Raw genomic sequence first — 11,212 nt, 5'->3', positions numbered from 1 at the left:
TAGTGCCTATCTTTTGCAACACCTTGTACGGACCGTAATAATTTGGTGATAATTTATTATCCTTCTTAGCTTGCTTGAGGGACATTTATTTATATGGTTGTAGCAATAGGAATGCCCAATCACCTACATCAAAACTTCTTTTGTTGCGATGTTGATCTACCTGTTGTTTCATTCTATTTTGCGCCAAGGTGAGGTTATCATTTAAGAGTTGGAGAACTTGTTGCTGATGCTCGATGTGATATTACACTGCTTGAACCTTATAATTTTCTCTTAAATATGAAGTGATGGATGGTAGATGATATCCATAAAGTGCCATAAATGGGGTCATTTTTGTTTCATTATGGAAGGAACTGTTATACCACCATTCATCTAGAGGAAACAATTTGACCCATTGTGTCTGTTTATCATATACAAAGCAATGAAGATATCCTTCCAAACATTTGTTTACTGTCTCAGTTTTCCCATCAAATCGAGGATGATAAGATGAGCTATGAGCTAACTAAGTACCAAGACAAGAAAATAATTTTGTCCAAAAATTTCCGGATCTCTGTCCCTTACAATAATCTTTGAATTTCCATGTAGCTTTAGAATTGTTTCCATAAATGCAGTAGAAATTGTACTCGCTTTAAATGGATGAGATAATGCACAAAAGTGTGCATACTTGGTAAGTCTATGAACTACCACTATGATAACACTCTTTCCTTCGGAATTGCGTAAACTTATGATAAAATCCATTGAAACCTCCTCCCAACATTCGATTGGAATGGATAAAGGTTGTAATAGTCCTGGGGTCTTAAATGTTTCAACTTTATTTTGTTGGCAAACCAAACATTCTGCCACAAAATTTTGAATATCCGATTTGAGGCCATCGCAAAAAAAATCCTTCTTAACCCTGTGGTAGGCTTTTAGAAATCCTGAGTGCCCTCCTAAGGGAGAGGTGTGAAATTCCCTAAGAATCTTTTGTTTGATTTGGGAATTCTTACATAGGTATAACCAATACTTGTACCACAACGAATCATTTTTCCAGCTAAATGTGTTGGATTTACTAGGATCTTGTTGTATCTTTTGAATGAATTCCCACACTTTCTCGTCATTCTTCTATTCATCCCTTGTTTCATTTATCCAATCTTTTTGGAGAATATAAATGCCGCAAATAAATTCTTCCACATCCTCATCCTTTCTTGAGAGTGCATCTGCCACAACATTTTTCTTCCTTTTTTTATAGACGATTTCAAAGTCATAACCCAACATCTTTGTGACCCATTTTTGCTTCTCTTATGAAGATAATCTTTGTTCTAAAATGTATTTAAGACTATCATGATATATTTTTATCTTGAAGTGTCTTCTGATTAGGTATGGTCCCCATTTCTTCAGTGCATCTAGTATTGCCAACATTTCCTTCTCATAAATAGCTTTATGTAAATACTTTCCTTTGATTAGACGACTTTCGAAAGAAATGAGTCTTTATTCTTGCATTAAAGCAACACCAATTCCATTTCCTGAGCCATCACATTCCACGATAACGGTTTTTGTGAAGTTCAGTGTAGCAAAGATTGGTGCTTGGTACATTGCCTCTTTAATATGTTCAAAGTCCTTCGTTTCTTGTGGAGTCCGTGAAAATGCATCTTTATTCAATAATGTTGTTAGAGGTGCTGCTACTCTCCCATAATTCTTATAAAACTTGAGATAATACCATGTCAACCTGAGAAATCCTTGTAGATGATTTATGGATGTGGAGATTTTCCATTCCTTAATGGTTTAAATTTTTCTAGGGTCTACCTTAACACCTTCATGATATAAAATATGACCCATATATTCCACCTCTTGTACTCCAAGGAAACATTTGGAGATTTTTGCATATAATTGTTTCTCCTCCAATAGTTTGAGCACCATGTCAACATGTTGGACATGATCCTTCCAAGACTTGTTGTAGATTAGTATATCATCAAAAAATACTAACACAAATTTTCTGTGAAAGGGTTTGAAATTGGAATTCATCAAACCTTCAAATGTAGAAGGTGAATTAGTAAGGCCAAAAGGCATGACCAAAAATTCATAATGACCCTCATGAGTTCTAAATGTTGTTTTTGGAATGTCTTCAGTCTTCATTCTGATTTGATGATATCCTTAACGAAGATCCAACTTGGTGAAGTAAATTGATCCATCCAATTCATCCAATAATTCATCAATGATAGAAATGGGAAATTTATCGTTAATATTGAGCTTGTTGAGCTCCCTATAATCTAGACACATGCACCATGATCCATCCTTCTTGTGAACCAATACTACTGGAGCAGAGAAAGAACTTTGACTAGTTTGAATTATACTAGCCTCTAGCATTTTTGCAACCATACGTTCAATTTCACTCTTTTGGACATAGGGATATCTATAAGGCCTAATGTTTGGAGGAACGCTTCTTGGAATCAAATTAATAGCATTATCATGATGACGAATAGGTTGGAGGCCTTTGGGAGTCTCAAATTCCTTGGAATGATTGTCAAATACGTTTTGGAGATATAGAGAAATTGATTATTTCGATGTGGGAACCTCTAGTGAACATAATCGTGAAATTATGCCTCACTGTTATTTCTTTAGAAGCTTTCTCATTTCGTTAGAGCTAATTATCTTTCTTGATTTCGCTACAATACCCCTTAATTCAACTTCTTTTCCTTCTGAAGAGAATTTCATGAAAAGTTCTTGAAAATTAAAGGCTATTGTACCCAATGATTGTAGCCATTGGACTCCTAGTACAACATCAGCACCACGAATTGGAATGGAAAGCATTGGGCTATTCAATACATATTCTCCCATGGATAGCTTGATATTATGGCACTTTCCTTATCAATTTATGGTGCCTCCACTTGTAACCATCACTTGACACTCTGGTGCTGGATATAGGAAGCAATTCAATTCCTTGGCTATCTTAAAATGAATAAAATTATGGGTACTTCCCGAATCAATCAACACTATTACCTTTTTCTTCTTGATATGCACTTCTATCTTGATAGTTTAAGGGGTAGTAATTCCAACCAATGTATTACAAGATATGGTTGGATTCATTTCTTCTTTTTCTAGGGTGTGTTCCTGATGTATATCCTCTTCTTTTGATGTTCCTTGTTCCTTTTCTTCCTCCTCTTCACAATCTATGTAAAATAATTTCTTCTCGGCACACTTATGACCTTTAGTGTATTTGATATCACAACTGTAACAAAGCCCTTTTGCTCTTTTTTCTTCCAATTTTTGTGGTGTCAACCTTGTAGGTTGTGTATGGCTAGGGGTAGCAACACCTCAATCGTTATGATTATGAGTGGTAGGATTCCTTGTTGCCATAATATTTCTTTCCAATTTTCTTGCCAACATAAATGCCTTCTCCAATGAATCTAGTTCCCAAAGGTGAACCTCATGTTGGATGTTATCTTTTAAAGACCATATGAACACATCAATCCTATGCTCCTCTCGAATATCTTTTACCCTTATATTCAATTTTTGGAAGTCCTCAATGTGCTCCATTATTGAACCCTTTTGTTTAATATTTATCACTTGGCTAAAAAAAGTGTTGCTTTTTGTATCGTCATAATGTGCTATCATTTCATCCATAAAAATAGCCCAAGTGAGAATTTGTTTATGAGAGAAAATACATTGATACCATAAAACTAATTTGGTTCCAAATATAAATTTGCAGTGCATACCTTTTGTGTGTTTTGCACATTATGGAGATCGAAAAATTGCTCCATCTGTAGTATCCATGTTCTGGGATCCTTGCCATCAAACTTCCTCTTGTTGATCTTTGGAACATGGTGGTTCTTTGGTCCAACATTAAAGTCTATGAAATCATGATTAACATTTATTTTGTTCTCATCATGAGTTTCCTTTACTACCATTTCGCCATTAGTAAGTATTTCTTATAGAAATTTTGTCAAATCTGTCTTCAACTCTTCAATGCGTTTCTTTAAATCATCCATATTAGCTTCCATGCCATCCATCTTAGCTTCCATGCCATCCATCTTAGCTTCCACGCCATCTATCTTAGCTTCCACGTCATTCATATTATCTTCTACACCTTTCTTTAAACCATCCATATTAGTTGCCATGCCATACATATTAGCTTCTACATCTTTCTTTAAACCATCCATCTTAGCTTATGTTACTTTTTGTGCCAGTGAAATTTGTTGCACTTGGTCTCATAATTTTTATATATCATGTTGCATTTCTTCCTCTTCTTCATTTTTCATGCTAGAGATTTTAGGTTGCTTACTAGGTGTTTACATTTTCTTTCTTCAAGGCATCAGTTACCGATAATAATGCTTCACTATTCCCTTTGAATTCCTTCAAACTAATTTTTCAAACCAAGCTTATGCAAATATTAAAAAAAAAACTACAAACCTTTTTTCACTTTGTAGGAGCTCGATATTGAATCTGATGTATCTCTGTAATTTTGGATCTCCAAGGTCTAACATTTCTTCCAGTGGTAACCCTCCAAGTAATCTTTCTAACCCCACAAGTCTGATCAATATTGGATTCTCCAATGAAGAGTTATGCTAAACCTCCCACGATGACCTGAGTATAGACTAGTTCAGTAGAGCAAACCTTTACGACATGTATCGAGTCATGGTTTCCACCTTTGGTTCTGAAAATGATACCCAAAAACCTACAGTCCATCCTCTTTCTATAACATCTTACGAAAATTCAATATAATGCTCAGAGGGAAAGCTATGACGATTTTCCCAAGGACATCTATTTAGAATGTAATTCGGGGGTCTGGAAAAACCATAACTTCCTCAGACTATATCTCCAAAAATATAGTGAGACAAGATCTGAAATGTGAGCCTGAGGTTCAAATCGATTCCCTCTAATATTGGTTTTTTTTTTTTTTTTGCTTCTAAAACTTTGTAGAAAAAACGTTATAGCGAAAATGCGACGATGACCTATTTGGAGTAGTGAAACCCTAGAATCCAAAGCTCTAATACCAAATGTTATGAAACCAACTCACAAAAACATAAAAAAGATAGATCAACGCCTTAGAAATAAGCTCATCGAGGAGGCAACCTCCTTTACATTACACAAATGAACAATTCTTAGATGATTCAAATGATAAAACCTCCTTTCTATATATAGGAGTCTATGGGGTCACAATTTAACCAAAGCCGACCTAACAATAATAATATAAAGGCACGAAAATAACAATAGTGGTATTATATCGAGCACAATAATAACAATATGGGGACTGTGATGCAGGAAAGTGTTCCCTCTGCAGACGAAGGCAACCCCTCTAGCCCTAGAGTGGGTCTAGTCACAAACAAGGACAAAACAACAACAATTTTCCTTAAATAGTTCAAGTTGGAGGCCTACCTCAACCAGTGGTCGATGGAGTTCCCTTGCACTGCTTCATCTTCCGCTTTCTTCTCCTAATGAGTGATCAACCTGAAACAAGTCAAAGGAAGTACAACAAAGCACGTAACCGGATACAACAATGGTCTATTTACCCATAAAGTCAAGAAATCATGAGCTATCTAATACATTTCATACAAGACATAGGAAAACATCATTGATTGCATTAAATATGAAATAGAGTAAGCTTACAACCCAGGTCTTGACGTCACAAGCATTCTCAGGAGGGTCCAGCCAGCATGTTCCTCAAGTATTCACTCTTAGAGATGGATCTCCCAAATTACAAGTCTCTCTCATACACAAGTTTCACACAAGATCAAAGGCACTTCACAACCTTCCTCAAGCTCTCAATCAATCCCACACCTGTCACACTCACACCAGCTATCTAACAAGCTCACAATACTATCAGCAACACTCCAAAGACTAAGAATTCAAAACCAGCAGCTCATAGCAATGGTGAGAGCTTAAATAGGAGAAGGAGTCTCCATGAATGGTGGGAGAATGAGCTTATCTCCAAGGAGGGTAGCACAAATGATGGAACAGCCACGCCAGAGAAAGGAGGGTGACATAAACAAGGCCAACAACTAGCTATGGATTCATCTGGAAGACCGATTGTTGGAACAAACTCGCCCAAACTAGATCATCGCGGGCACATAACTGGTCTGTCGCACTAACATCGCTATCACATAACGGAGCTAGTCATGTCATCGCGGGAAAATACAAGTAAGAGTTGCACTGTCACTTGAAATTCGACCATCACGGGAATCACGTGTACTTCCATGATGGCAGCGCTTTTGGACTGTTTTGGAATCCCCTTCAACGTGTTTATTTGGCCAACAGATGTGATGAGGCAAAAACTTTGGCAAAGTGGGTCATTTGGCAACATCAGAGAGCATGAGCATGAATGATTTTGGACTCATGAAACAGTAGGAAGATTGGGAGGAAGGCAGTGACAAATTACTATGTAACAGATGCCCCCTAAAGTATGAAGCCCGAGAGAGAGGGAGGGGTGAAATGCGTTACGAAACTGACTGAACTAGAACACCATCCGGAAGAACCTGCATGCAAGTACAATTGATATCTCTGATAATGAATTACATGTAGTCTAGGCATGGGCGCAGCCATCGAAAAAATATACGAAATAGGTCTATGGTATGGACGTAGCCATCTAGGTAATGAGACGATGATGATGATAAAGGTATGGTCGCAGCCATCCATGAAGACTCAGGTATGCTCACAACCATCCATCAATGAGTCATGTAATGATAAAACCAATCCACGCAGCTCGAACATGTGTAAGCTGAGTTCGGGGTCTTGAACCCATCCGATTATAGTACAAATCCTAACATGCGAATAGATGTGCTGAGGTCAAGCATGATAGAAAATCGCCTGATTACCAGTCAATGATGAAAACCATTAACAAGCGCGAGAGAAACCACCAATAATGCCAATGGCTCTCAAGGTGCTGACTAGCACAATCCACGAACTGTGAAAAAGGAGCTGAAGTCGAAAACTCGTGGAATCACCCAATCGACAACGAATGATGAAAGTCAATTGTTAGATGCGAAGAACTTGCCATTGAGGCATGCAAGCCCTAAGGTATCAAAGGGGATCTTTAGGTCAATCTCCCAGATAATGAGCTAAATTCGATAGGAGATGACCCGTCGGAGGAGGGCCATAATGTTTCCCCCATCAATGACACGAGATAAGGACCAAGTGGTAGATGGCAAAATAGAGTACCAGAGGAGAAGACAAGGGTGTAAATTGCAGAAGGATTATATTCTTGAATATATTGGCGACACAACTCTAGAGGGGGGTGTGGCAGCATTCAGGCATCAATGGATCAGAGGCTTGAAGGAGACGGCATGAATCCAATGAAATGAGGCTAGAATTATAACCCAAACCCGCAGAAGGACAAATGATGATGGATGGATGTCCCAACCTGACAAGAAGAAAAAGTGTCGATGTTCAAGAGTGACTAGCTGCCATAGACAATCAATGATAAACTTGTTGTTGAGTCCAACCTAGTCATAGTTTAACGAGCCCTAGGAAGGAGAACCTCGAGTCCTGTCATGGTGACGAGTCCAATGTCGTCAGAGTTTAACGAGTCCGACATAGGTGAAACTTGGAGTCTTTTTCATGTTTAGAGAGTTTGGAAAAGACATGGAAAAGAAAACTCCAAGGGGGTCCTTTTTCGTACAGTTGTGTCTCTCGAGCCCGAAAAAGTATAAAACAATACTCAAAAGAACCGCCTGACCATCACGATCGAGGATTACTTTTCATAAGTAGTAACTTTGACCCGAAAAAGTAGAAAAGCGGTTGGAAGCATGTCGTTTCGCAACAATTAACGAGCCTGAAATGACAAAAGCCCGACGATCTTTTTTGTGTTTAAACAGTCGAAAAAGAGCTTAAGGTGACCGCCTATTTAATTCCATTTAACGTGTCAAGAGGGAAACTCGGCCATATTTTCATGTTTCAAGTCAGAAAAGAGCTTAAAGAAGACTTTTCAGGATCAAGTGTATATGAAACTATCGTAATTCCACTATCTGAGATCCTGCACAAAGAACACATCACACGTAAACCCGTTCGAGATAATATGAAAAATGCATATAAAAACATAGTTAAAAACAATATTTTGACTATCCATACAGTAAAACAATGAGAAAAATCCCACATTTATGAAATGTAATTTTTAAATTTGCAAAAATCACTATAAAAAGGAATTAACCCATTCATTTTTACCATAACACTGTTCAGTTTACTGTGGAGCACTTTGGAACACTGAGGTTGGTGAGCGAAATTCGGTCCCGTCCATGCATCATTCATCCTGAAACTAGTTCTAGGTAGACACACGTTGCCTTGAACTTCATTTTGATGCTTTTTTCATGCATTTTGAACGGCCCAAGTGGTAGTTTAAGTGGGTTTTTAAACTGCGTCCTGCCGCTCGGTCATCGCGGGTTTTCCCTATCGAGTCCGCGATGGCTGAAGATTTTTTGCACTGGGCGCGCTATGATCATCACGTAAAAGTGGTGTACTTCTGTGATGATCGTGAAAATTTCAGACTAGCTACATCGCGTCTGTTTTTAAAACAGTTGCGATGACGCCATGAACTTAATATTTTATGCAAATTCGGTGTTGAAATTTCTAAAAGAAGTGCTAATTTAATTTCTCTCATCCTGCAGGCTATAATGGCATTCATCTGGCAAGAAAGTGCATACGATAACAACTATATAGAAGCTTTCGCTGATGTGGGGTGCTAAAATGCACTATGGGCATGCGGATTGCTCAAATTCTTCCTCACTCCACACCTGCGGTCACAACCTGACTTGCTAGAGCTACTAATCAGGGCCTGGAATCCCACAGATGGGAAATTTATCATACGAGGCTGGGATATCGAGTTTGACTATATGGACATATTTTTTGACCGGGCTATCTCGTCAAGGTGAGAGGCCCATTCTGGAGGGGTAGCGACCCGGGGTTGATTCCTTAGATATGATGATAGCTCAAGTGTGCCCATGGGCACGCAAGACAAGGAGTGGGAAGGTGGCAATCCCAACAGTGGACGATGTAGTGCTTCGTGTTATGCTTTTCATGGTGACATGGGCAGCGGGCTCCCAAGCCCAACATGAGGCTTCGAAGACCCATCTCTGGCTAGCCCTCGAGTGTCTCAATCCTACCATGTTTAACTAGGCAGAGGCAGTAGCGGTAAACATGAAGAGGCAACTCACCAACTGTCGTCGAGGAGAGACGAAGCAGTTTGGTTATGAGTCCATCTTAGTCCCACTCATGCTGGAGCGAGTGCCAGCACTGCAGTTGCAAGACATGGATTTGGACTTACCCAGGCCACATGAGATGAGAGCCATGTGATGGGCTCACGTCATGCCACGAGGAGCTGGCGGATGACCAGTGGTGTGGGGGAAATTTTTCTGAGAGTGGCTAGAGCGACAGACGATCTTCATGGAGGATTGGCCATATGTCGGCATGGACTTCCTCGAAGATCCTGACATGCAGCTGCCCCCTGGATAGCAGTGGGATGATGGCAGTAAGACACTTGATCAGATTTTTTGATTTTTATTTTTATGACGTTTTTTATTTTTTCATGTACATGTCCTAATGACGAATGCTATGCATATGTAGGACCAGTGAGACCCCTTGGAATGGCTCCAAAGGCACGGAGGGACGCGCAAGGCGTTGGAGCACTAGCCCTGGCTCCTTCAGAAGATGATACGATGGAGACAGTGATCCAGAACCTTGAGGGCCTGCTAGCAGGGATTCCAGATTACATGGGGATCGAGGAGGTCCCCAAAGCATCTCAGATCGACACAGTAGGAGTGGAACCCAGGATCCACCATCTATTGAGGCGGGTGGCACGAGTGGCAGTGCACTATAGGGAGCACAACCCACCGCAATAGACACCTAGGTTTTTATTTCTTGCTGGTGATTTTTGAGAGACATGTGTCTGAGATGTACAGAGAACACAAGCTCTATTTGGACATGTACACTTATTTTTGGCCGCCTCGATGCACCACACTCTATATATATATATATATATATATATATATAGATATACATATTCCTCTGGTCTATTATTGTGCTTTATATGCTTTCTTGTATGATATTTTGATTACATATTACCCAAATGTCTGTCTAATACATGATTAGCCAATGCATTAGTTAACGTGTTTAATCGTCGTGGAATATGCTGATATGTAATGAAATCAAAATTCCTCTCTAACAATTTAACACGTAAATACAACCTTAAAATGCGATGGTCTCTGACGGAATATCGCCCATTGAGCTGGTGGATGACAAGTTGAGAGTCCAGGTTCACAACCAATGTACGAATACCGAGATTAATCGCCTCGGCCAGTAACTCAATCACAACACTATATTCAGCGACATTGTTTGTGGTATAACCTAAACACCCACCTTGAAGATCTATCAACTCACCATGAGGATCGTATATCACCCATGCTGCAGAGGATAAGTTGCAGGTACTGCGGCAGGCACCATTAGCGAAACCAACATAAGGTGCACCAGACATCTACACAAGAATCAAAAGACACAATAAGCGGCAATCACGCCTTCACACCAAGCCAAAAACATGAAAACACACACACAACACACCTGCTAAAACACACATATGTACAAACCAAAGCGCATGGAATTCATGCATAGTAATTTTTCAAGTACAGCCCGTTTCGGGGCTGCTCCCTTTGCGCCACTATATGATCGTCCTAGATAATGTAGGCGTCGTCTCGGCCCATTGTGTAAAATAATCAATGGTACCAATGATATTTCCATGCCCCTCGACCAAGCGAGGGTTAGAGGCTATATAATCAATGCCTTGTTTAACAAAAGGGCTGATCGTGTCAAAATGGTGCAAGGGGGAACGAGAAGCAAAGGGTCCAAAACAAGTAGCAAACCGCTCGAGAGAGGTAAGCATTCCTGATGGGCAGGGAGAAACGAAGAATGATGGTTATGATCAGACCAAGGAGGTCCCTTGAGAGACATGGTCTCAATAATGGCTTCATCAGAAGGAAATATTTCTTTTAAAGGGTCCGAAGGAGTGTCATCTCCAAGCCAAGGGGAATAAGCATATGAGTCGGGAGCCCTGCTTGAAGGAGCAGGTTTAGAAGGGGGAGCTGACGCAACAATGATTTCAATGTAGTTGAGCTCAGCAGGACTCAACAAAATCTTATCGCCCCAATATTCTACCTAATCAGCAGGGGGAAGAACCCACGGATCAGAGCGAACGAAAATCATATTGATAAAAGTGACGTTAGGAGGTGGGAGTGAAAAAACACCCATCAGGGCAGGATCT

The sequence above is a fragment of the Pinus tabuliformis genome, chromosome 3_2 (genome assembly GCF_031772625.1).
Source record: "Pinus tabuliformis cultivar Carrire ecotype Pingquan chromosome 3_2, CPIR1, whole genome shotgun sequence".
Classification (NCBI taxonomy): domain Eukaryota; kingdom Viridiplantae; phylum Streptophyta; class Pinopsida; order Pinales; family Pinaceae; genus Pinus; species Pinus tabuliformis.
Note: the sequence above shows the minus strand (reverse complement) of the source record.